General features: G+C 30.9%; 1 protein-coding gene across 3 annotated transcripts in view; it reads right to left on the bottom strand.

The window, feature by feature from the left end:
- The window catches only part of LOC107450135 (cell adhesion molecule Dscam1-like), a 446,044-nt gene that overhangs the window by 151,765 nt on the left and 266,934 nt on the right, over positions 1 to 27,345 (bottom strand). The window lies entirely within an intron of this gene.

The raw sequence follows: 27,345 nt of genomic DNA, 5'->3' as shown, positions 1-27,345 counted from the left end.
CTGTGAAAGTATAAATAATGTGAAAAGAAATTTGGTTAAAATTAATTTTTATTTTTTTTAATATTATTTACAGTTATATAACAAGTTATTAGTAAATATTAACAATAAAAAAATTATATGTTGTACAAAATTCTAAGAAATTGTGTCATTATATACATCATTGTTTTTCTAATTAAAATTAAAAAGCAGTCAAAATGACTTCCTTAGGCAATCTAGTGATAAGCAAATAATATTCGTAAACAGCTCCCATACTATCGAAATTTTTTTTTTATTTATTAATTTCTATTTTTTTTTTAATTTTTTATTTTTTTGTTCAAGACATAAAGATTATTTTAAAGCTGTAATGCTGTTTAGCCATTATATTAACAAGAGCAAGAAGAACTTCTTTTAACAAGAAGAACAACCTTAATTTTTTTTTTTACAAGAAGTAGTATTACATTCCCTTAAATAAAACTCTTACTTAGCAATCTTTAAATCGTATTTCAATAATGATAATAATAATAATTTCGAACGATCACGTGATTTTTTCGCACGATAACGTAGCGTGATGTTCGTGACGTAACGGGAACTCATGTAATTATGGAATTACTCCCTCAGTCAAGTATTATCTCTCGACATCCTGCATCATTATTTCGTTTCCTACTTTTTAAGTAAGCATTACTGTAAAGCATTCAGTACTTCAAAAAACTGAGCTTTTCAGTAACATTAAAATTTTACTGTAAATCATGTAAAACAGTGTCTAGAATAAAAGCAATAGAACGCCATAGCAGTTTTTTTAATACACTTTAACTTCACGATCGGTTTTTCGACACTTTTATCTGAACTTAATCTCACGGATAGATGGCAGCACCACTCATTGGCGGAGCCATTTCCTCAATTTAGACATAGATTTTAAGGAGAAGGAAATTTTCTACAGATCCCTGTACTCAGCTGCTCAGCAACAAAGCACTGAACGTTTGATTTCACTGATTTTATGAGCAGTAGATTTTAAGGAGAAGGAAATTTTCTACAGATCCCTGTACTCAGCTGCTAAGCAACAAAGCACTGAACGTTTGATTTCACTGATTTTATGAGCAGTAGATTTTAAGGAGAAGGAAATTTTCTACAGATCCCTGTACTCAGCTGCTCAGCAACAAAGCACTGAACGTTTGATTTCACTGATTTTATGAGCAGTAGATTTTAAGGAGAAGGAAATTTTCTACAGATCCCTGTACTCAGCTGCTCAGCAACAAAGTACTGAACGTTTGATTTCACTGATTTTATGAGCAGTAGATTTTAAGGAGAAGGAAATTTTCTACAGATTCCTGTACTCAGCAACAAAGCACTGAACGTTTGATTTCACTGATTTTATGAGCAGTAGATTTTAAGGAGAAGGAAATTTTCTACAGATCCCTGTACTCAGCTGCTCAGCAACAAAGCACTGAACGTTTGATTTCACTGATTTTATGAGCAGTATATCGCATGTTCTCGGATCTTAGCGGAGTTGAGGATTGAACTACGGCCACACCGGACCGAGTCTGATTCGCTAACCACTGGGCTACCACGGCCAGTCAGAATTAATTAAATCTTTTATTAAAACGTATATGTGTTTCGATGTCATATAGGTACACCTTTATAAGAAGGATAAATCAAGATACAACAGGTGTTACGTCAAACTAAAAAGATAAATATGTAGTTAAAAGTAACAACAAGTCTTAAGTTAAAAGTAACGAAAGTCTCAACAATTGACAGTAAGTGATGAAAAATTTAAAAAAAATTGCTTTGCAAATATTTGAAAAATATGGCACAGCAGCAAGGTCATTAACCACTTGGCGCAGAATTCTTTTTGAACAACTTTTTCATACTTTTTTCATTATTTCGTGAAAATTTAGGTCAAAAAGGTAAAAATAAATAAAAAATATATATTTAGCATTTTAATAATCAATGTTTATGAAATACAGCATGGAATATTGGTGTCTTTTACTACGTTAAAGGTAAAAATCTGACAAACACGGTTTACTTACAAACAATCATTTATCGAATTTGCTTTTGTTTGCAGTTATTTAGGTCGAAAAAAAAAACAGTTCATCATTAAAATTTCTTTCATTTACAAAATTAGTTATAGATATATGTTTGAATATGAATGAAAATAAATAATTTTCAAATTACTTTTTCATATTTTAGTACAAATATTATTCCGATAATATAATAATTAGGCTGTTTTTTTTTATGATTAAAAATCACTTTTACTAAATGAAATTTTTTTTAATAAGATTTATTTATTTTAAAATTGCATTTATTGAAAAATTTATTATAAAAATTATTTATTTAAAATAATTTTTCTTAATATAATAATTATTTTTTATTTATTTATCTATTTAATATAGTAAATTTTTATAATAAATATATAAAATTTATATATTTATTATAAAAATTTATTTATTTAAGATTTATTTTTGCTTGTCTTTACAGCGCCAGAAAAAAATATAAAAGGGACAAAATTGTCCCCATCTGCGTCAAAGGGTTAACAAGCAATATTTTGTATCACCATTTATCTGTTTGATCAAGGTTACATCGTAACTCGTATAATATTTTTCTATTTCTGATGTTTAAACGATGTTTTTGATGGAATATTAGATTCGCAAAGGATTACTCTTGTACTTTTATGAAAATAAATTGCTTTTTGAAAATTTTACTTCAATTCTTTTCATGTTTGATGACGAAAGGGTTTTGACATTTAAAAACAACTTTCATAATTTTTCCAGCATAAACATAAACATGCTCACTCTCCCAAAGGTAATTTCTTTCTTTTATCACACAAACATAAATCCCCCACTAAGGCAAAGGTACTTTTGAGTTTCTGTGAGAGCGGTTTGGAAAAGAGCTTATGGTCGGGCTCAGCCGAAATGGAAGAAAAAAAGTTATTCTTATGTTTTCATGATTCATACTCAGTCGAATGTTTTAGCGGAAAAACACAGTTTATTCCGAAGAATTTAAAAAAAATAAAATAAAAGATAAAGTTTCGAATTGAGCGTAAAATAACAATGTTTATGTTTTGAACAAAAGAATTTCTTTTGAGAAGAGAAACATTTTCGAAATCCATATCATATATATTTTTTGAAAAATGGGAACATAAGTTGTTTCCGAAACAATTTCGTTTTTGATAAATATTCCACATATTTGAAATTTTTTTTTTCAATCGTAACTTATTAAACTACTCTTAAATTTAAGTTTATACTAAATTCATGCTTGCAATATAAGAAAAGAATTTTTTTTTCATAAGTACCCAGGTACTGTAAGTTTCAAAAGTACTGTATCCAATTTTTTTTAACCTCCTATAATTTCTAATAGAGCCGCGAGAGCTGAATTTAGCGGCATAAAACAGCCCTTGCAAAGGACTTGGGTTCAATCCCCAATTGTATTTTAAAGCCCACCCAGCTTCATGTCAATGCACTCTCAGAAAGATTAATCTGCGAAGGGACCAAGGGTGTGCGGTATTGGTACTCGTTAAACAGTTCTACCGTATCGAACTCCAGAAGCGGGGGTGTGAATGAATCAAAATTGTGATGGCATGTCTTCAGATCATCGTCAGGGATGTTTCTTAGATCGTCGCCAATAGCCCATTGAGCAGCTCTAGTGCAACATAAATGAACAACAATAACAGCACTCTAAGGAATAAAACTATCACTTTTGATAATTCAGCAATCCCTGAGAGCTGCATTTCGCGTTAATTTTGAGAATTATTTCGTCACAATATCACTTGAATTTTGATGAAACGCAAACTCTAAAATGTATGACGAAAATGTTTCCTCAACTCGAAACCTCGTCGTAAGATACCGTGGGAGAATTAGACGATCGTAAATGATGTAACGACATAAGTCGACCAGCGTGTATGGTGGTGAAAAATTTGTCTATGCAACAGGAAAATCCTGGGTTCGAATCCCGCTGCAAGCACGAGTGTAGTTTGTCTTACCTGTCTTTCTTGTGTTGCGAAGGTGATATTGACCCACCTACATCTTCATGACAAAGCGATTATTAGAAAAAATAGTACATTACACCTTACAAGTATTTTTTTTTTGTTGGAAAAAATAGAATGACTTATTTCTTGACATTTTTCTTATTAGGTCACTTTGACGAAGTGTTTGCTCGGAGTATATACCAGGAAACGGTTTCGTCAAAAACGAAGAAAATTTCTTGACATTTAAGAATTCCATTTTTTCAGTATGTGTACCAGCTTATCTGATAAATAAAGATGACCCGTGTGCATTGCCTGCCCCATTGTCACAACCATGCCGTTGGTCATGAAATTGTGGAGGTTTAACCTTCAAAATTACTCTGGCCTACAACTGGCTATTGCTGGAATGCTTTACTTTTATAATTTCGAATTATTTTCGTGCTAAACAAGCATGCAAAAGTCTGTCGGATTAATAACAATCGCGTCTATAAACGTAGAAGAAAAAAGAATACATTTATTACAATAAATGTAAAACTTTTATTAACATCTAGCACGAAAAAAACTATTGTCGAAGGATAATGTCAAAACGTATTTTAGCTATAATTAATTTATAGAAGTTCTTCATTGCAACAAGCGTATTCAGCACAAAACATCGATGAAAAAAAGAAGTTTTACAAGCTCATTACTGGAAAACACGGGGAAAATGGCAACACGCGATACAATGTTCTCAACACGATTGACATTCAATGCTTTATTGGAAAATGGCTTATTCAAACGAAATTAAAGCAGCTACGATACTGTTCAATTGATATCGTGGGTGGAGACGATAACAGGTGCTTATATTTGAAAAAAATATTAAATAGGAAGCAAGCACGAAAAAATTATTTTTAATCGAATACATTTATCTTTTTTGATGAATGATTAATCTAGAAGTTTTCATGATTGTTTCCAATAGTGTCCGAATAAAAGCTCGTGTTTATTGCTGAAATCGATAACTTATTAATAGATTAGGTTAAATTAAAATAATATCAATATAAAATGCTAACAATAAATATACAAAAATTGTGTCATAATAAGACTAACACAGTGTGCTACCCAAATGGTTTTTTACAATAAAATAATAAAATTATCGTTAAATGAAATTGAGATTACGTATAACTATATTAAGTTATACATATAGTTTATCTCCATATAGTTTAAATTTATACTAAAAACAATTGAATTGTATTTAAAAAAGATTAAAGTTGCACGTTAGTAAAATTATTGAAATCTATATTTTATTTTATTTTATGACCGTCGTTGAAAAGCCGACCCAATTTTGGGTTTACGACTACTAATGTTCAACTCCTTAGCTTTGTACTTTTGTTATTGAAATCTATATTTTATTTTATTTTATAACCGTCGTTGAAAAGCCGACCCAATTTTGGGTTTACGACTACTAATGTTCAACTCCGTAGCTTTGTACTTTTGTTATTGAAATCTATATTTTATTTCATTTTATAACCGTCGTTGAAAAGCCGACCCAATTTTGGGTTTACGACTACTAATGTTCAACTCCGTAGCTTTGTACTTTTGTTATTGAAATCTATATTTTATTTTATTTTATGACCGTCGTTGAAAAGCCGACCCAATTTTGGGTTTACGACTACTAATGTTCAACTCCTTAGCTTTGTACTTTTGTTATTGAAATCTATATTTTATTTTATTTTATAACCGTCGTTGAAAAGCCGACCCAATTTTGGGTTTACGACTACTAATGTTCAACTCCGTAGCTTTGTACTTTTGTTATTGAAATCTATATTTTATTTTATTTTATAACCGTCGTTGAAAAGCCGACCCAATTTTGGGTTTACGACTACTAATGTTCAACTCCTTAGCTTTGTACTTTTGTTATTGAAATCTATATTTTATTTTATTTTATAACCGTCGTTGAAAAGCCGACCCAATTTTGGGTTTACGACTACTAATGTTCAACTCCGTAGCTTTGTACTTTTGTTATTGAAATCTATATTTTATTTTATTTTATAACCGTCGTTGAAAAGCCGACCCAATTTTGGGTTTACGACTACTAATGTTCAACTCCGTAGCTTTGTACTTTTGTTATTGAAATCTATATTTTATTTTATTTTATGACCGTCGTTGAAAAGCCGACCCAATTTTGGGTTTACGACTACTAATGTTCAACTCCTTAGCTTTGTACTTTTGTTATTGAAATCTATATTTTATTTTATTTTATAACCGTCGTTGAAAAGCCGACCCAATTTTGGGTTTACGACTACTAATGTTCAACTCCGTAGCTTTGTACTTTTGTTATTGAAATCTATATTTTATTTTATTTTATAACCGTCGTTGAAAAGCCGACCCAATTTTGGGTTTACGACTACTAATGTTCAACTCCGTAGCTTTGTACTTTTGTGTTATTGAAATCTATATTTTACTTTATTTTATAACCGTCGTTGAAAAGCCGACCCAATTTTGGGTTTACGACTACTAATGTTCAACCCCGTAGCTTTGTACTTTTGTTATTGAAATCTATATTTTATTTTATTTTATAACCGTCGTTGAAAAGCCGACCGAATTTTGGGTTTACGACTACTAATGTTCAACTCTTTGTACTTTTGAATCAATCCAGAAGACAAGAAAACTCCAGGATCAGTACCCCAAGAGGCCTAATTTGTTATGGGAACGTGGAGGACTTTGAGAGTCGACAGATTTAACGTGCATCAATCACCATTTACTACACGGGGACTTTTATGCCGGTGGGGATCGAACCCACTACCTCTTGGACATGGGCCCAGCGTCCTACCACCTAGGCTATCCCGGCCCTTATTTTACAATATACAAACATTTATTAATTCATAGTTATGGATTAAAGTATCCAGTCGTAGTGGAGTTTTAAGAATTTGACAATTTATGCCGAGAGGTGGCGCTCTTATCTAGATCATCGGTTGTCACTCCGGATCTGGGCGCATCACTTTATAATTTCACAATTATCTTTATCCTTCATAACTCATAACCTTCATAACTCTTTCGTCTTGCTCGGTAGCGTACAATAGCATGATAAATTTCAAATTGTCATGGCTCAGGGGATAGAGCGTTCGCCTTCCAAAGAGGTGAACCGGGTTCGAATCCCAGTCGATATGAATTCCGCATCCGGGTTGCACCGACCTCAGTGATGACGTGAAATATCCTCAGGTAGACGGATCATGGGTTAGAGTCCCCTTGCCGTCAGGCTAACCGTGGTAGGTTCTCATGGTCTTCCTCTCCATGTCACTCAAATGCGGGTTAGTTCCATCAAAAATGTCCTCCACGAAGGCAAATTTCTCCCAATACTTGATCCAGGAGTTCCCTTGTCTTCTGTATTGGGTGCAAAATTACAAGGTTACGTAGTTGAACATTAGTAGTCCTAAACTCCAAAACTGGGTCGGCTGTTCAACGATGGCTATAAAATAAAATATATTTGTTAATATACTGTTATGTTTGTAACAGTCTACTGATTTATCGATGGGGACCTCACAAATATTAATTAGTCCGGCGATAAATTAATTGAGGATCACGAAACAAAATATTTATCATATTTTGCTGTAGTTTCAAATTGATTTCATTATTCATAATTACGCACAAAGTACTATGCATGTGCAATATTGACAATCTAAAATAGGAGCATTTTTTTTAAAGAAATATATTTAAATCTTTAGATTTTTCAACGGGTAATATTTTAACTTTTGAAGTTTACATAGGACGCAATTCATAACAGATATGTGTGTCAAACCTAAGGCCAGAAAATCATAAATAATGTTTATTATCACATAAATGTGTTAAAAGCGAACCTTTTTGGGTGTTGAAAGTAGTTTCACTATTTTTACTACAGTTTTACCCATTTTAATGCATCTGCTTACTACGTATAACAACTTCGGAAGCCACATCGTTATCAATTAAATGAGGGTATGAGATATAATTTTTTTCCCTCAAGATGAATTATTCTGGTAAATAATTTTTTTTACCATATTTCAAAAATTCAGTGAATTGTACTGTATTTTATTCATTTTTAATTCCAGTTTATAGTTATTTTGTGAGAAGTAATTAAAGCATTTAAGATAAATGGGTTAATATTAAACTTTATTTTTCACTAATATTACTCATCATTGAAGCATCGATCGTCGGTGAGCTTTTTTGTTTGGACACAACTCAAAATGCGTATTTAAGAAAATTGTCATAGTTCGAAAGGCGTATATAAGATTGTCATAGTTCGAAAGGCGTATTTAAGAAAATTGTCACTGTTCGAAAGGCGTATTGAAGAAAACTGTCACAGTTCGAAATGCGTATTGAAGAAAATTGTCAAAGTTGGAAATGCGTATTTAAGAAAACTGTCAAAGTTCAAAAGACGTATATAAGATTGCCATAGTTCGAAAGGCGTATTTAAGAAAATTGTCACCGTTCGAAAGGCGTATTGAAGAAAACTGTCACAGTTCTAAAGGCGTTTTTAAGAAAATTGTCACTGTTCGAAATGCGTAGTTAAGAAAATTGTCATAATTCGAAAGGCGTATTGAAGAAAATAGTCACAGTTTGAAATGCATATTTAAGAAAATTGTCACAGTTCGAAAGGCGTATTGAAGAATTTGTCACAGTTCGAAATGCTTATTGAGGAAAACTGTCACAGTTCTAAAGGCGTATTGAAGAAAATTGTCACAGTTCGAAATGCGTAGTTAAGAAAATTATCATAGTTCGAAAGGCGTATTGAAGAAATTGTCACATTTCGAAATGCGCATTTAAAAAAATTGTCACAGTTCTAAAGACGTATTGAAGAAAATTGTCACAGTTCCAAGGGGGTATTTAAAAAAATTGTCACAGTTCGAAATGCGTAGTTAAGAAAATTGTCACAGTTCGAAAAGCGTATTGAAGAAAATTGTCACAGTTCGAAATGCGTATTGAAGAAAATTGTCACAATTCGAAGCATTTAAAAAAGTCACTTACATCACGAAGCATTTAAAAAAGTCCTTAGCCATAGTCGAATATCACAGAATATTGTCCAACATGGCTTCGACTAAACTCAAAAAAGTAGGTCTGTGTTGATTATAAATGATGTGTTGATTTCATTTAAATTTGCTGCGACATTAATAAAAAGACAAATTTAAATATTTTTTCTATTCAATTTGAACCTCAGTGCAACGTAAAAAAGTTTCAGAGGCTTTAATTTGCACGATACGGTTTAGCTAGGCATCGTATTAAGGCTGCAATAATTTTGCAAGGTTTTGCTGTTTTATAGCTCCAACATTTATAGCTGACTACATTCTTTATAAGTGATTTTCGAACTAAAAAAAAATCTCCTTTATTAGGAAGCTTAAATACATTTAAACAATGTATTTATTGAACGGAAAAGAAAATTGATTGATAATACACGTTTATTGCAACAATGATATTAAGAAAGACATTCAATTTCCAAAAAAAAAGAAAAAAAAAGAAGAAATCTCCTTAAGATCAGAAGCCAGATCAAGCATCTACAAATCATTTCTTTCAGCGTAACACTGATTTTATTAGCTCATTAAGCCATCTGATACGTGAGAACATGAGGCCGAAAAATTTCCTCTTTTCTTTTCTTTTCTTTAGCACAGCAAGCTCAGCTAAATAAAACAAAACAAATAAATACCCCGTAATTTTTTTTTCTTCCTTCATCCGCTCCTCTGCCTTTCTGCCTCTTTCTCTGGCATATAATCGAGTTAGTGCCGTTCTGTGCCATTAAATCAAATTATCTTTTAAACTTTTTTTGTTAGGTATTTTCACTTAGAATTTTCTTTTTTTCTTTCTATCTTTTGACTAGCATAGCATTTATTAAGGCTGAGCTTTGGTTTTGTGTTATCGTATCAGATGGAAACAGTACTGTCCCGTCATCTATTGTTATTATACCGTACTCGAGCAGTTTAAGTATAATGTTGCTTTTTCTTGCTTTCTTTTTCCTCGAGGATTTTTCTTAACGAAATTTTCTTCGCAGATTAAACTACAGGTAGAAAAAAAAGCAGTAAGAACTTTACGGAGAAAAGTTGTTTTTCTAGAGATTTATAAGAAAAATGCAAATATTTATTTCATTAAAGATAGGAGTGCTGCTCGCTGTGTTTTTCTTTTATCGCTACAACGATTAAGATTACGAAAAATTTTTCGCATCGTAAGCAGGATTTTTGGAGGATGTACTGTATTTGTTCAGTCAAGTGTAAAATAAAACAAATCAGTTTAAAGAAGTTTCCGCTTGTTTTTAGAAGATTTCCGTTGCAAAGGAAATTTGAATAAAAAAAAAAGGAAGGACTTATTTTAAGACTTGCTTCTAAAAAAACAAGCAATTAAATATGTAATTATTGGGTTAGCAATTAAGTTCCTGGCGTCTTTTTCTTAAATTTTAATATTCCGTATGTCATTAAATGTTTTTAGCGGAAAGTTTTAGATCCTTCGAAAGAAGATGTTCTGTTCAAGCCAATTATGCCAAGTTGAGCAAAATAAGAACAATGAGCTTTTCCGAGTACTTCAGACTTTTTGCTTTCATTCAAATTTCTAAAGCCGCAAAAGCATTTGTAGCTGAAAGAACCACTCATGACAAGTTTAAAAAGTTTAACAAGTTTAAAAAATGCAAATTTTGACTGAAATGTGCACCTCACTCTGGGCGTCCATTTGAGTTCAACGAACACCGATTAAACCAATTTTTGGACGAAAATTAAACGAGTGAGCAATGCAATTGTCGGAGAAAATAAAATGCACCCACGCATAAAACGCTTAAAAAGTAGAAAAAAAGTAGAATGAGTCACTAATATTTTAAATATTAATATCTATTTTATCTTGAAATACTCTTCTAATTTTACAAAAAAAAATAGATCTTTATTTGCAAATTTTTTTTCGTATTAACCAGGATGCGTAGTGTTTTTAAAAAGTGCTTACTTTTCCCTTTTTCAAAATGAGATTTTTCCCTTACTATGTTGATTTTCGCTGCGAATTATGCAAAAAGACACAGTTCACATTGTTCTATTCAACTTTTTCACTATTAATTCAACCCCCCCAATCTATTTCGGCGCATTGTCAGCCCGTAGCGTATAAAAAGCGCCATTCGTTATACATGATTCAAAATTTAATGATTTTTGACAATTGTCAAAAACAATGCCGAAAGGTTTTTTTTTGACATAACGGTTAAAACAAGATAAAACCGTCCATTGTCAAAAACTTTTTAACCGTGCCTAATTATAATATTTTTTTTAAAGTGCTTAAAAATATTTTTGAGTGCTTGAAAAGTGCTTAAAATGTGCTTATTTTTTGTTGAATAATTTGGCTACGCACCCTGTTAACCGAATTTCCAATGAACTTACAAAATATATCAGGATAAAATATATAAGTTGTTTAGGATAAAATTAAAAATAATCATTAAAGAAAAATTTAAATAATACCTGTAGATGAATAAATGTATTAAAAAAAATATATTGCAAAAATATCACACAAACTTTTCAAGCTAAAAGGACTTTTTTTCCTAAACTAGAAAATTTATTTTGTTTAATTTATTTATAAGAATTGATTTGCTTTCTTTTTCTCCATGATCACCACTTAGTTCAGCTATGGTCAAAGATGCATGCCTCCTCACGAGAACAGTTGGTGACGTCACCAATTGCAGATAAACGTGCACTAATGGTGACTCCTCGTCCCCTCAGTTCCAAAAACAATTGTATTAACCAAACACATGTCCAGTTCGGAAAAAGCAATAAGCTTGTTTTCATAAGCTAATGTACCTCAAAATTTACAATGTTTTTTTTAATTTTTATATTCGCATTAAATTAAATGATGCAATTATTAGTGATTTTTAAGGTAATGTCATATGAAAACTATTTAATTCGTCTTAAGCGAAAATTCTTGTTAGCATTTTCTTCTTAACGAGGTTCTACTGAATTTATTTATTTTTACTTGCTTAATTGCCAAGGACAGGTCTTTTTTTTACTTAGTAATAGTTTTTTGCTTAGTTTAGTTAGCAATAAACCTAATTTACATACTTATTTCAAAACTATCATTTTTTTATATCAAAAGAAACGCGATGAATGAAAGGACAATGAAGACTCTACTAAAGCAAGCCTGAACCTCCTTTCCATTTCAGGAAAATTAAAACTGATTTTATCAACTTCTAATTTCATTTTTTAAAACTATTGATGTATTTAGTATCTTAAGACTAGTTAAGAGGTCGTTTTGATTTTAAACATCTCTAATATTCTTGAGAATAATTAGATATAGAAGAAGTTCTTCAAAAAACAATGACATTTAGAACCAATTCTTTATATCGAACACCTCTAATATTCTAAACTAAACAAGAATCAAGAATTGAAAAAGCTTTTCGAGAAACAATGAAATTTTCTGTATTTGATCAGTAATATACAATGCTATTCTAAATTAAAGAGTCATTTGTTTTTGTTGTAAAGGAGCTTTTACTTTGAAAAAAACTCATTAAAAATGATATTTTCTTTTGTAAGTTGATTCTTAAGTTACATTTCCAATCAATGAGCGACTTAACAAGATGTGTTATTAAAATTAAAGAAAACCAACAAAAAGATATTTTTTGAAGAACTAAGAAACAGAATAAATTGTATTCGAAAATAAATACGTATTATTTTTTTTTAAAGCCACAGTTTCATTCAAAAGTTAATTTAATTTTTTTTCCACATTTTTTAGCATTATATTTCAAAAATCAAAATCCAAAATAGAACTTCAACACCTGAAACTACTCATTTTTTTCCTATTTATTATTCTTTAATTAATTTTTAGCTGCACTAATTTTACACAAAAAAAACTATGAATTTATACTTAAAACAAGTTCGAACTAAAATTACAAGTTGAAGTACATCTTTTCTCCACAGATATACTCGTATGTACGAGTTTGCCAAGCATTTTTTGTAATGTATTCATTAATAAGGTTCATACCATAAGGCCTTTTTCTGCGTATTTAATATTAATATTTTATGCCAATATAGTATTTAGGGATTAGTTTGAATCGATAAGCTTCCCCCCAGTACAATAAGGTAGCATTTAATGTAACTCTATGGAAGGCCATTGGGCCTTGGCCTATCCGGGGCTGTGGTGCCAGTGAAGAAGAAGAAGAGAAAGATGGTTTTTTGCGAAAACCTAACCCAAAATTGCGATGCATGTTTCGAAAGACCTATGAGGTTTATTTCCTTTTCTCCATAATGGATGACAGTAAGTTTATTTAAGCACTAGGGTCGATATATTTGCAGTTCAATATACGAATCAGTCTGCAACAAACGATATTACTTTTCCTGTATTGCAGGTATTTGTATTCTGCTGTAATAATATTACATGTTATATACATTTTATAGTTCATTCCCTAAGCGAATATAATCCGACATTCAAAAATGGAGAAAAAAAAACGTTATTAAATTTTATTATTAAGGATAATAGTTATCGACAATGTCAACCTGCATATATGAAAAGGTGCCCCACTATAAAATCGAGTTAACATGCCTTATATACTAGTGAATTGGAATTATATGTTTGTAGTGGTAGATACACAACAATTTTTATAACTGCATTTATTTCATTATTTTACTGTTGTATTGGAGTTTCAAAATTCACATTCATTTATATGCATAATTTAGTAACATCATTCAGAGAAAAAAAATGAAAGACACCGCGAACAAATATTCAGCGTACCAAACTGAAACAGTGCCATAAATGCCAGGATGAGAAGTATAGTATTAAGCCACAAAAACAAAAAAAACGATATCAATTCAATTAAAGCAAAGCCTATCTCGTAATGCGACCCTGACTTTTCCCAGGAATAAAACTATTTAGCTACCACGCATAAAAACCTCTAGGAAATGAATCCCCCACTGTATAAGGCATGCACTATTTAATGGCAGCGAACACCGAGCTGGCGACATTTGGCGAAAACGAAACAGCAACTGTGCAGTTTTCCTTTTGGGCCATCTCCGAGTCAACTAATCTCCGAAACAGAGGCAAGTAATCCACTTAAGCTGTGACTCAGTTCCTCTGGACCACCCATTTGGGTATAAAGGAAATCCACGTCTTCTGGCCACCCACAAAAGAACCAAGAGTGCACGAGATGAGAGAGAGGGGCGAACAATCGCATTTTCCGCTCCACGGACTCTTATTTGACTTTTCACTGCATCCATCCGAGCGTGGTTGTTGCATGGACAACACATACATTAAAAGGGAGCGCTTGATGAATGTGTTAAAGACGAGAGGATGTTAAATTCTAAACAAGGAAGAGCCATTTAACATCATCAAAGGAAAGATGCTTTGGAAGCTCTCTTCAACATTTCTAACCTCGTGTGATATTTCGAGAATTAAAACTAGTACTATAATGCGAAAATTATGGTATACATTATATATATATCTATATATAAACACAGAGAAAACATGGAGAGAATTAAAGATTAATGAAAAGAGAAGAAAAAAGAACATTAAAGAAATTAAATTAAAAAAATATTAAAATAACATAAAAATGAAAATATATAATTTCGTCATCAGCTCACACGATTATATCAGCAAAAAGGAGTGCTTTCTAATATTGCATCAATAAAGCCAATGCAAAATATATCAATACAATAGTATGAGGAGCACTCAAAATAAAATTAATTTTCTTCGTTTTTTCTCTTTTTTTCTTGTAGGTCGCGTGATTCCTACAAAGAACAAAGGGATAAATATTTTACTTTTAATTAATGTATACTTGAACCAAAAATAGATTAAAGGACAGGATGTGAACTTAAAAGTGTGAGAAAGCGTTTCGTTTTGAATGATAAATTAAGAACAGGATTTACAGAAAAGGAATACCATAAAAAGATTAATTGAAGCTTTTTATGTTATATATATACATCCACTACAAGGTGCTTGTGGGGACAATCTTGATAACTTGTTAGGTTGCCAATTATTACAACTCAGAATATTAGATCTTCAGCCAAAATGAAATTAATTCCAATCTAATCTTTTTTAGAGAATAAGGTGCTTGTGGGGACAATCTTGATAACTTGTTAAGTTGCCATTTATTACAACTCAGAATATTAGATCTTAAGCCAAAATGAAATTAATTCCAATCTAAGCTTTTTTAGAGAATAAGGTGCTTGTGGGGACAATCTTGATAACTTGTTAAGTTGCCATTTATTACAACTCAGAATATTAGATCTTCAGCCAAAATGAAATTAATTCCAATCTAATCTTTTTTAGAGAATAAGGTGCTTGTGGGGACAATCTTGATAACTTGTTAAGTTGCCATTTATTACAACTCAGAATATTAGATCTTAAGCCAAAATGAAATTAATTCCAATCTAAGCTTTTTTAGAGAATAAGGTGCTTGTGGGGACAATCTTGATAACTTGTTAAGTTGCCATTTATTACAACTCAGAATATTAGATCTTCAGCCAAAATGAAATTAATTCCAATCTAATCTTTTTTAGAGAATAAGGTGCTTGTGGGGACAATCTTGATAACTTGTTAAGTTGCCATTTATTACAACTCAGAATATTAGATCTTAAGCCAAAATGAAATTAATTCCAATCTAAGCTTTTTTAGAGAATAAGGTGCTTGTGGGGACAATCTTGATAACTTGTTAAGTTGCCATTTATTACAACTCAGAATATTAGATCTTCAGCCAAAATGAAATTAATTCCAATCTAATCTTTTTTAGAGAATAAGGTGCTTGTGGGGACAATCTTGATAACTTGTTAAGTTGCCATTTATTACAACTCAGAATATTAGATCTTAAGCCAAAATGAAATTAATTCCAATCTAAGCTTTTTTAGAGAATAAGGTGCTTGTGGGGACAATCTTGATAACTTGTTAAGTTGCCATTTATTACAACTCAGAATATTAGATCTTCAGCCAAAATGAAATTAATTCCAATCTAATCTTTTTTAGAGAATAAGGTGCTTGTGGGGACAATCTTGATAACTTGTTAAGTTGCCATTTATTACAACTCAGAATATTAGATCTTAAGCCAAAATGAAATGAATTCCAATCTAAGCTTTTTTAGAGAATAAGGCGCTTGTGGGGACAATCTTGATAACTTGTTAAGTTGCCATTTATTACAACTCAGAATATTAGATCTTAAGCCAAAATGAAATTAATTCCAATCTAATCTTTTTTAGAGAATAAGGTGCTTGTGGGGACAATCTTGATAACTTGTTAAGTTGCCATTTATTACAACTCAGAATATTAGATCTTAAGCCAAAATGAAATTAATTCCAATCTAATCTTTTTTAGAGAATAAGGTGCTTGTGGGGACAATCTTGATGACTTGTTAAGTTGCCATTTATTACAACTCAGAATATTAGATCTTAAGCCAAAATGAAATGAATTCCAATCTAAGCTTTTTTAGAGAATAAGGTGCTTGCGGGGACAATCTTGATAACTTGTTAAGTTGCCATTTATTACAACTCAGAATATTAGATCTTAAGCCAAAATGAAATTAATTCCAATCTAATCTTTTTTAGAGAATAAGGTGCTTGTGGGGACAATCTTGATGACTTGTTAAGTTGCCATTTATTACAACTCAGAATATTAGATCTTAAGCCAAAATGAAATGAATTCCAATCTAAGCTTTTTTAGAGAATAAGGTGCTTGCGGGGACAATCTTGATAACTTGTTAAGTTGCCATTTATTACAACTCAGAATATTAGATCTTAAGCCAAAATGAAATTAATTCCAATCTAATCTTTTTTAGAGAATAAGGTGCTTGTGGGGACAATCTTGATAACTTGTTAAGTTGCCATTTATTACAACTCAGAATATTAGATCTTTAGCCAAAATGAAATTAATTCCAATCTCAGCTTTTTTAGAGAATAAACACTTAAATATATTAATTAAATCACTTATTAAAGATAACAAAATAAAATATGATCTTACAATTCAAACCAAGAAATTCCTTTCATATAATAATAATTATAATAATTAAAACCATGCATTAATCATATTTCATGCTTCGCTTTGCCGTTTGTCATTATATACAATGGGCAAAATTCTTCATCAGCTCATATTTGCACCATTTTAAACGATTTTCAGCATTGTAGACTTTGTATACTATGCTGGTTTTCCCAATTTGTTAGAAACATATACATAAAATAAAGTTTGCAAGTGAATAAATAGAGGTAAGAAGCTTTTCAGCACGGAATCACGACCATATGGTAGGTTGATTTAAATACTGCTCCCGTCCATATGCTAATAAATATTTTATTTTATAACCGTCGTTGAACAGCCGACCCAATTTTGGGTTTACGACTACAAATGTTCAATTCCGTAGCCTTGTAATTTTGAACTAATCCAGAAGACAACGAAACTCCTGGGTCAGTACCCCTAGAGGTATGATTTGTTATGGGGGCATGGACGACTTTGTGACTCGACAGATTTAACGTGCAACAGTCACCACTTACTACATGGGGAGACTTCAGCCGACGGGGATCGAACCCGCCACCTCTTGGACATGGGCACAGTGCCATACAACCAGGCTATCCCCACTCTACTAACAAATATTATCGTTTGTAACATGTGTCGTTGATATTGGAGAAATTTATTCTTACTTTTTTCTTCGGCAGTAAACGAAAATATGCTTATCATAAGTTTATTACGATTGAGGGTTTGTCTGAATTCTTGACTCAGAAGTCTTCAGCGTTAGTTTCTCAATTATATGTGCATGAAATGGAACACTTTTATTCAGTGCCCTTTAAACGAATTGTTCGCAGATGGGATAATATTGGTCAAACACTATTTTCCTTTTAACGAACCTAAATTAATAAATTGCAAAACTGAGAAAAAAGTCAATATTTACAGAAAAAAATTGAAAATATCTCCTTCATTTTGATCAATATAAGACTTAAATTCAATAAAGAAAACCTAAACATCCCGCATTTAAACTGTACTTTTGCTAGTATTCCATTTCTCTATATAAGCATCGATGTCAGTAAAATTTAATCTGATTTCCCAACAGAAGGATAAATTTAGAGATGCATAAAATCCGTTTCAGGTATTTTCCCGAATCCGATTAAAATACATTCGAATAAAAGTTTAAAAATCTGTTTTGGAAATTAATCTCATAGATTAAAATGAATATTTGTATTATTATTATTATTTCCTTTAAAATTCATTTTGCCCTTATTATAAGTAACTTGTCAATACGCTTGATTCGGCAGTTAAATAAAATTCCATATTTTCATCAGATTTATCTTCAATACAACTGGACTGTAGAAAGTGTATTAACTCTTAATTCCGAAGCAAATATAATTTTAAAAATCATTCATCTGTAAATATATTAAAATTTGAGCTTGAAATATGCAATAAAAATATTAAATTTAGAATTTTTTTAATGGTATTTAATAATATCACTTACAGTGCATTTAACATTAATTATTAATAGCTATTTTGGAAAGTGATTTCAATGATTTCATTGTGAAGCCAGCGGGCTCGGACCGTTTATAATCGGTAAAAAAGGTTCATTTTGTCATAATCATAAATCGGTTCATTTTGTCATAATCATTTCATTTCATTTTGTCATAATCATAATCCGTTTCATTTTGTCAGCTAAGATTTGCGTGGTTGCTCAGTCGTCTCTGACCGTACGGAGAATAAGAACAGACATTCCCATCAAATGATGGTTCACCATCAAGATGATGGTTGCATGATGGTTTTCCATCAAGCCCTGTCTCAATAAGTCGAAAAAGTCGTTTATTAGTGTTAATCGGAACGCTAAGTATACCAGTATCATTTCTTTAAAAACCTTGAAGAAGAATATCATGCTGAATGACCATCAGAGATCACTATTTAGGAAAATGTGATTGAAATCTTGAACTCAGAGCGTCATTTGAGAATTCTTTTAATTGCATACATTGCACATTGCAAATAGTCACGATCTGAGATAGATGATAATAAAAAAAAACAACTTGGCAAAGGGCCTTATGACTCCGACTTCTTTGTGACTCACTTTTGGACCGATTCAATTTAACTGATAAAACTGATTAAACTGTTAAAGACTGATTAAAGTTCCCAGTTCAGTTCCAAGCTGCTTTAAAAATAAAGAATTTTCAGGCGCATCAAGAAATCTGTATAAATTCAAGCGAATATTTTCTTTCGGAATTTATTTTTAGTTTATTAAATAATAATATTAAATCCATCACTTTTTAAAAAGTTGTAATCGCTAAGTTGTAAAAATTGTTTATTGAACAAATGAAATAAAATAAAATAAAAGATTTCATTTCTCTAACAAAAAATTTGACTTTATAACCATCGTTGATTTTCCCACCCAATTTTGGGCTTACGATTACTTATGATCAACTCCATAGCCTTGTAATTTTGAACCCTATCCAGAACACAAATGAACTCCTGGATCAAGTATTGGGATAAATTTGCTTTCGTGGAGGAACTTTTTGATGGAACTATTCCACATTTGAGTTATATGGAGGGGAAAACCACGAAAATCTCCCATGATTCTGACGGACTCTAATCCATGATCCATCTACCACTGAGGATATTTTACGTCAGCACAGTGGTCGGTGCGAGCCGGGTGCGGAATTTGTATCGACCAGCCATCGCTAGGATTCGAACCCGGCTCATCTCATTGGAAGGCTAACTCTCTATTCCCTGAACCACCATGGCTCCTACGGAATATTCACGCATTTTATTTTGTATGTTTTTTTTCTTAAATACGGATTTTATTTGGAGGAATTTAAGAAAAAACAAACACTTAAGAAAATAAAATGCGTGAATGTTCCATTATCATGTTGCGAAATATTTGGCATCATAATAGCACGCATAGTTTTGTACGCTTGCAAATGATTTTGTAATGTAATAATCTAGAGGCCCGTTATTATGTGAACAGTTTCATAACGATATCATGAGAACTATTTCGTTCACATTTTATGAAAATCATTTCAATCATCTATTAAGCAGTTTCGTTCCTTAATCATGAATTTATAAGAACTGTTTATTTATCATAAAAATCATTTTATCCTTTTATCGTGTGGATTATTTCCTTAATTTTTCTTTTAAACATTTTTTATTTATTAGGATATTATTTTTTCATTTATTTTAAAAACAATTCTTTCATTAACCGTTAGGATAATTTACAATGACTATTTCAATTCTTTCATTTATAGTTAGTTTCATTAACTATTACTTTCATTGATCATGAAAACGATCTTGTTCATTTTTTGCGCGGACCATTCTATTCCTTAACTATGTGAACTATTTCATTCATCAATTGTTCAAAAGTTTATGTCTTGTTATCGTGTTTTATCGTTGCCCTATCAGTATTGTGTAATATTTTTTAAAAAAAACTCGTATCCGTTTTTGAATTATCACGAGTTTTTAAATGGAATTTAAAATTAAACCAAACCATACATGGATAATTCTTACCCATTTTACCTTACATTTCCGTACGCAAAAAATATGGTACAGTTATATAAGTCAGTGAAATCAACAGATAACTTTAAAAACAGAATACACAACATTGAATAACCGAACATTTCCTAACAACCGAAAGTATGGAGTAATTATTTATATGAATCAACTCAACAGATAGCTTTGAAAACAGAATACAGAATCTCGAACAACCGAACATTTCCTAATAACCGAGAGAATGATATAATTATTTATGTGAATCAACAGATAGGTTTGAAAGTAGAATACAGAATCTCGGACAACGGAGGTTATTCCTAATAACCGAGAGAATGATATAATTATTTATGTGAATTAACTTAACAGATAGCTTTGAAAAACACAATACAGAATCTCAGACAATGCACATTTAAGAATAACCGAGAGAATTATATAATTATTTATGTGAATCAACTTAAGAAATAGATTTGAAAGCAGAATACAGAATCTCGACCAAACAAAAATTTACAAACGACCAAGAAAATGACAAAATTATTTAAGTAAATAGACTCAACAGAAAGCTTTGAAAGCGGAATATAGAATCTCGAACAACCGAGAAAATGATGTAATTATTTAAGTGAATCAACTCAACAGATAGCTTTGAAAACACAATACAGAATTTCGGACAACTGTACATTTCCAAATAACCGAGAGAATGATATAATTATTTAAGTGAATCAACTCAACAAATATCTTTGAAAACACAATACAGAATCTCGGACAACCATACATTTCCGAATAACCGAGAGAATGATATAATTATTTAAGTAAATCAACTCAACAGAAAGCTATGAAAGCGGAATACAGAATCTCGAACAACCGAGAGAATGATATAATTATTTAAGTGAATCAACTCAACAGATAGCTTTGAAAACAGAATACACAATATCGATTTTAAGAGGAAACTAAGAAATTACACGAAAACAACTTGGAGAATGTATATTGATCCCAGAACTTTACGATCTTATCTCAGCGCACGTGAAAGTGCATTTGCGAGCCAAGACGCATATATTACCTTAACTCCAGACATCTTAGAACGAAGATGATCGCCAAAAATAAGCCCTTAAGGGAAATTTTTCAAAATTCTAAAGAGAAAACTTCACTTTCTTGGCGACGCACCACTTTTCTTGAAGACCTAAATCTTTCTACTTTCAAAAGAGACGACATAACTAAGTAAGTTAAGATTTCACGAGTTTTCGGGACAAGTAATTCAATCGAGTCAAAAATTGGGGATAATGCACAGGAAATAAACCTGGAAAATAAAACGGGATTAAACTTTGGGCGACTAATTAACAAACATGTGAAGCACTTTCTCGCTAAGTAATGATTATTTTTTTTTACAAGTAAATTACGTTGGTTTCTTTGGTTTACTTCTTTTCGTCTTCTCTTTAATTTCCTGTTTGGCGCAGAAATGAGCAATTTGGTGAGCGATTGCGTTATTTAATTAACAAGTTAATAACGTGGTCTTGTTAACAGCTGGATGAGAGATGACATTGGCAACTATTATATTATATGAATAAAAGAGATTGAACTGTGATGTGATTAGTTAGTTTTATTTCTAGTTCAAACCTTATATTTGATAATGCTGGAATCACAATTGTATTATTGTTTAATGTAGACATAGTTCAGGTTTATTAATGATACTTATTTATATAAATTTGTACATATATGTTATACATATTTAAATTATAAACATATCTCTATTATGTTTTCTATTCATACTACTAATATGTATCATATTACTATTATTTTTAGGTGTAAGATTATATCTAAGAATTAGTTTTATTAACGATATAGTTGGTTCACCGGGAGTTGGCCTTTGGCTCCACCTCTTCGGACTCTGAGTTCATCTCCGCTCTTGAAATTGAGACAACCCTTAATGCGTGCTAAACGCAAACAGTGAATTTTATTATACCTTTCGTTACTCTTGCTAAGTAAATAGATTTTAAATTTTAAAACTGCTGTTTTCTCAGCAAAATGTCTCAAAAAGGACGAACTATTCACTCAAAAGAGTGAAATATCAACAAATTTATGAAATATTTAATGTTAAACAAAATGCATATAAGGATTGTGAAATAAATATTTTTGTCATACGATTGCCAAGTAGCAACCTTGTTCAGGATTGTTCATACCCAAAAATACCGAAATAGTATCGTCGGATATCACGTGAGTTAGGCGAAGCCAAGTGCCAACTCCTGGTGAACGAACTATACCTAGTCTTTCGATTTTCCGCATCACTGATAGAGGGCGTTGTTGTCAGTAATAAAATTATGCAAATGAATCACTTGCCTGATATTTATTGAAATGTATGGAAGGCTGAAGTAACCTAACAATTAATAACCACACCCTGTTTTTTGTCGATTCATTTATTACATTTATTGTTATTCAATTATTGCACCACTGAATCATAATCACAATGCATAGTATTGGCATAGCTTAGTTAAAATGCATTAAAAATGAAGAGAATGGAGAACCAGAAAAATGAAAAGGTCAATAGAAAAAAATATTTATAAATATTTTTGAAATTATAATGACCTGGAAAATATTTTGTCGTTATTAAAAAAAAATTCCAAGTATTAGAAATGTAAAAAGTATATTTGATATCACTATCTTAATATTTAGATGTCTAAACTTTTGTAACACTATATCTACCATAAGTTATGAATGTTAAAAGTTTTTACTCTATTTGCATGAAATTTAAACTTAGAATTATTTTGTGTTTGTAAATTTGTTAACTTAGAGCTCTTTTGGTGTGCTTTGAAAGAATAATTTTCCAAGAATTTAATATTTTGCAAATATTTTTATTCCCCCCCTCCCCCCAAAAAAAAATTATTGAAAAAACACTAAAAAAATGCGCCATAAAATGCCAATAAAATAATGCAAATAAAATACTATATTTTATTGGCATTACCAGAAAAAATTATTTCTTAGCATTTGGTCATAGTTTAAGAGAAATTTATTTTCTTAGAAAATAATAAATGGTATCACTGTTTCAAATTTCAACATCTGTACTTTCCTATTATCTGTTTAATCACAAGTTATGAACAAAAATAAATTTTTTTTAAATTCGAACATATCATATTTTATTTTATTAATAGGTAAAAATAATTTTTTATATATATTTTATAGATATTTTATAAATATTTAACTTATACTTTAAGTTTGAACTTCGTATTTAAATAAAACAATTTTTTTTGTTCTCGGGAAGAAATTCAATTTATTAAAAACTGATATTGGCATATTTGGGCTTCACTATCGTAAAATTTGATTTTCAAAATTTCAACTCACCATATCAACCACAAATATTTAAATTAAATTTATCCATGTAATTTTCTTGCAAAATAAATGTAGGTAAATAATTATTTATAATACTTTTTTAAATTAGGAAAATTATTAATTAAATAATTATATATTTATTTAAGTCACTCCTCTTTGTTGTTATTATTTATTGCATACTTTCCAAAGTGCAACAATTAAAGCAAAATGTTACGTAGCTAAATTTTTGTAAAGAAATATTACAACTTAGTTGCACTTTGAATAATTCCAAACAAACTACTCGCAATAATAATTCAAGAATCGCCTATCAAGTTTAACAATCTAAATTTTTATCAAAAACGGTAACTATTAAGAGAAAAAGAAATTTTGATAAAGTTACAACTATTTTAAAAGCATAATTTTTACAGGCTACGGAGTAGAACATTAGTAGTCGTAAACCCAAAATTAGGGTCGGCTGTTCGACGACGGTTATAAAAATAAATTTAAAAAAAGTGGTTTTAGCTGCTTTTAGCGCTTTTCCATTTTAATTTATCATTTTAAATGTTACTTACTTATTTTGTTTATTTCTGAATTTGTGTAAATAAGCTTCTTTCTTTGATTAGATATATTAAAAAATTCTAATGATTGCAAAACAGTTTTAGTCTTAATTTAAAATAAATTTCATTTATTGAGAAAAATAGTAATGGTATATTTTGCACCAACGTCTTAAAACTTCGACGTCTAAACTTTAGTATCACCATATCAATCACAGGTTATGAATGTTAAAAGAATTTTTCTCAATTTGCATGCAAAGTTTACACAGAAAATATTTACATTTAACTTATTCGTGTAAGTTCCCTACCGGAATACATTTCCGGAATTTGAATATCAAAGTATCTAAAACGTGCTCCTCTCTCCAAAACGAAATTATTCCAGAATGTTCCACCCGTGTTTTAGAATGTTTTCCTAGTTGGAAGAATATTGTTCAAATTTTCCTCCAGAGAAGTATTTTAATGCATGCATGAAAAAAGTAATACCGCTCAGAAACTAATTCAAAAACACATTATTGATCTATTATTATTTCTTTTTTTTCGTGTTTATTTTCCAAGATATCATACTTTGCGGAATCGGATTCAAAAATTTATTTCATTTCATTCCCTTCAATTGAAACATATTTTCCAATTCTTTTTCTAGAATATTCGGAACATTTATTTTTCATTTTCCGTCCTCATGTAGATTTACTCCAATTTTGCGTACCTCGGACATGACTTTTGCGAATCCGCATTTCAATTTTTTTTTCTCCGAATGTTTTCGAACGAACTTTGTTTCAGACGATAGAGAAGGGTGTATGCGGGGGACTTTTCAGGCTTTTGCCTGAATGGGATGGGGAAATTTATTTTTCATGACAGAATTTTCTTTTATTTTTCGCTTCAGTTTCTTTCACGACATCTAAGATGAAAGGAAAAATGTTTTATTATTTTTATTCATTTTATTTATTTTTTGTTGTTGCAATATTTGATAGGTTTCATCTTTTACTCAAGTTCTTTTTTCTAAATCGGTTTGCGCATTTGATCTTTCTATTATATTGTAAAATACTAAGAGTATTTAAAAAAGTACATTTTGTTTTCGAAACTTTATTTCTCTCTTTTGATAAAATGCGTAATTTACGTTGATGCAATATTGATATGAAGCATTCGAATCGAGATTTATTTTTGAAATAGAAAAGTTCGTCTATAAGTAATGCAAAATTTTGAGTTTATCACTAATAAATCTACAAGGAGAAAAAAAATTCTGGAAAAATCACCATAAGATAAAAGACATTTCTGATAAAAAAAAATATAATTTTTCTGGTAATAAAAGCAAAATCGACAGTATTTAGGCATTTGGTAATTGTTTCGTTCGTATGGTAAGGATTTAACAAAAATTCTGGTTTTTGATATATTTTAAGCAGTTCAAATAATTTTAGCAATTTTGTTTTTCCTCGCTCATACCCTTAACATGCATACACTTTTACTTCTTTTTTTGACAACGATTCAATAGTATACACTGAGTGGCCAAATTATTATGACCACCTCAGAGTTTTATGCAAATGAGTTATTGCGTCGCAGCGTTGCCGCTAGAGGGCAAGATAACCATAACACGGGAATGTTGGACAAGTGAGTCATCATTTATACTGTGTTGCTTGCTCAGATATGGGAAAGAAAAGTGATTTAACTGAATTTCAACGTGGAATGATTGTGGGTGCGAGATGTGTCGGAACGAGCAACAGCAAAACGGCTGCACTTGTGAAGTGTTCTAGAGCAGCAGTTGTTAATGTGTACAAAGAATGGACAATCAAGCAAAAAACCGGATCTCAACGTCAGACTTGTGGTCGTCACAGGGTACTGAATGCTCGATCAGAGAGAAGGCTGACCAGGGTTGTGCAGCGCAGCAGGAGAGCAACAGTGCGACAAATTGCAAGTGATCTTAATCAAGGAGCAACTGTGAACGTCTCTGAACGTACTGTTCGACGCACATTGTGCCGTATAGGGTATGGAAGCAGACGACTGAAGGGGTGGTCATAATAATTTGGCCACTCAGTGTATATTAAGAGCAGAAGATACGGGACAACTTGTATACAGGGGAAGCTGGGGTGATACAGGTTAGCTAAGGTTGGAAGGCTTGGAGTTAAACTGCTCGGCTTAGATACTGTCTGATTTAAGCAAGATATTCATTGTTTAGTTATGTACAGTATATAATTCTAGAATAATCATAGATATACTACTTTTTTATAAAAAAAAAATTTTCTAGAAAAAGTCAAACCCCACTACTTGGGTAAAACTGGATACACATGTTAACTCTATAGGAAAATTAAAAATACTATAAATTTAAATGAAAATATAGCAGACATTTCTATTTTATATGATAATTTAAGAAAATTACGCATGTAATTTACATGTGTTGTAGTCAAGAACGTACTCAAAGGAAGCAAGGGAAAAGAAAGGGAAAATTGCCCTAGGGTCCAGATTGACTGAGGGCCCGACTAAAACTCTTTAAAAAAATATTGTGTTTATTTATGTTTTTTTTTTCAAAAGAAAATGACTGATGATTTTTTTTATACCTATATAAGAACAAAAACTTTGTACAAGTCAAATACAAAATTCTTGAGGGGACAATAAAGATATTTTGATGTTTTATTTTGGTTTCTTGATGGCCCAAAGTTATTTGGTGGTAACCATCATCCAACGATTCCTATCATGTGATAATTTATTTTGATGGGCCAACAAATTTCCATCATTTCATGTTGGAAGATGATATTTTACTGTATGATAGTAAACCAACATGTTATGTTATAAATTGTTTGACCAACAAATTCCGTCATCGTCATGATGGAAAATGTTGCTTTAGTACTATGGTCAACCAACAAGTTATATTTACAATTCTTGGAATTACAACTTCCCCCATTTCATGATGGAAAATATTGTTCTACATAGTACTATGATGGTCAACGATCAAAGGATGTTTAGTATTGGTGAACCAACAACACCCATCATTTGACGAGGGCATGCATTGATTTAATATTGCTAGACTAGTAACCTATCAAGTAAAACAAATTATCAGGATAAAAAATAACTTTTATAGATTTAATAACTAACTAATAAAGATAGCTTAAAAACAAGATATCATTAGAGAGTTAACAAAGTAAAACTAGCTAAACACAGACGCCGTGAGTTAATCAACAACAACACGCCGATATGGTATGTCGT

The sequence above is a fragment of the Parasteatoda tepidariorum genome, chromosome 3 (genome assembly GCF_982258835.1).
Source record: "Parasteatoda tepidariorum strain Cologne lab strain chromosome 3, Ptep-v5.0, whole genome shotgun sequence".
Lineage (NCBI taxonomy): Eukaryota > Metazoa > Arthropoda > Arachnida > Araneae > Theridiidae > Parasteatoda > Parasteatoda tepidariorum.
This window is presented reverse-complemented; position numbering and strand designations above follow the sequence as displayed.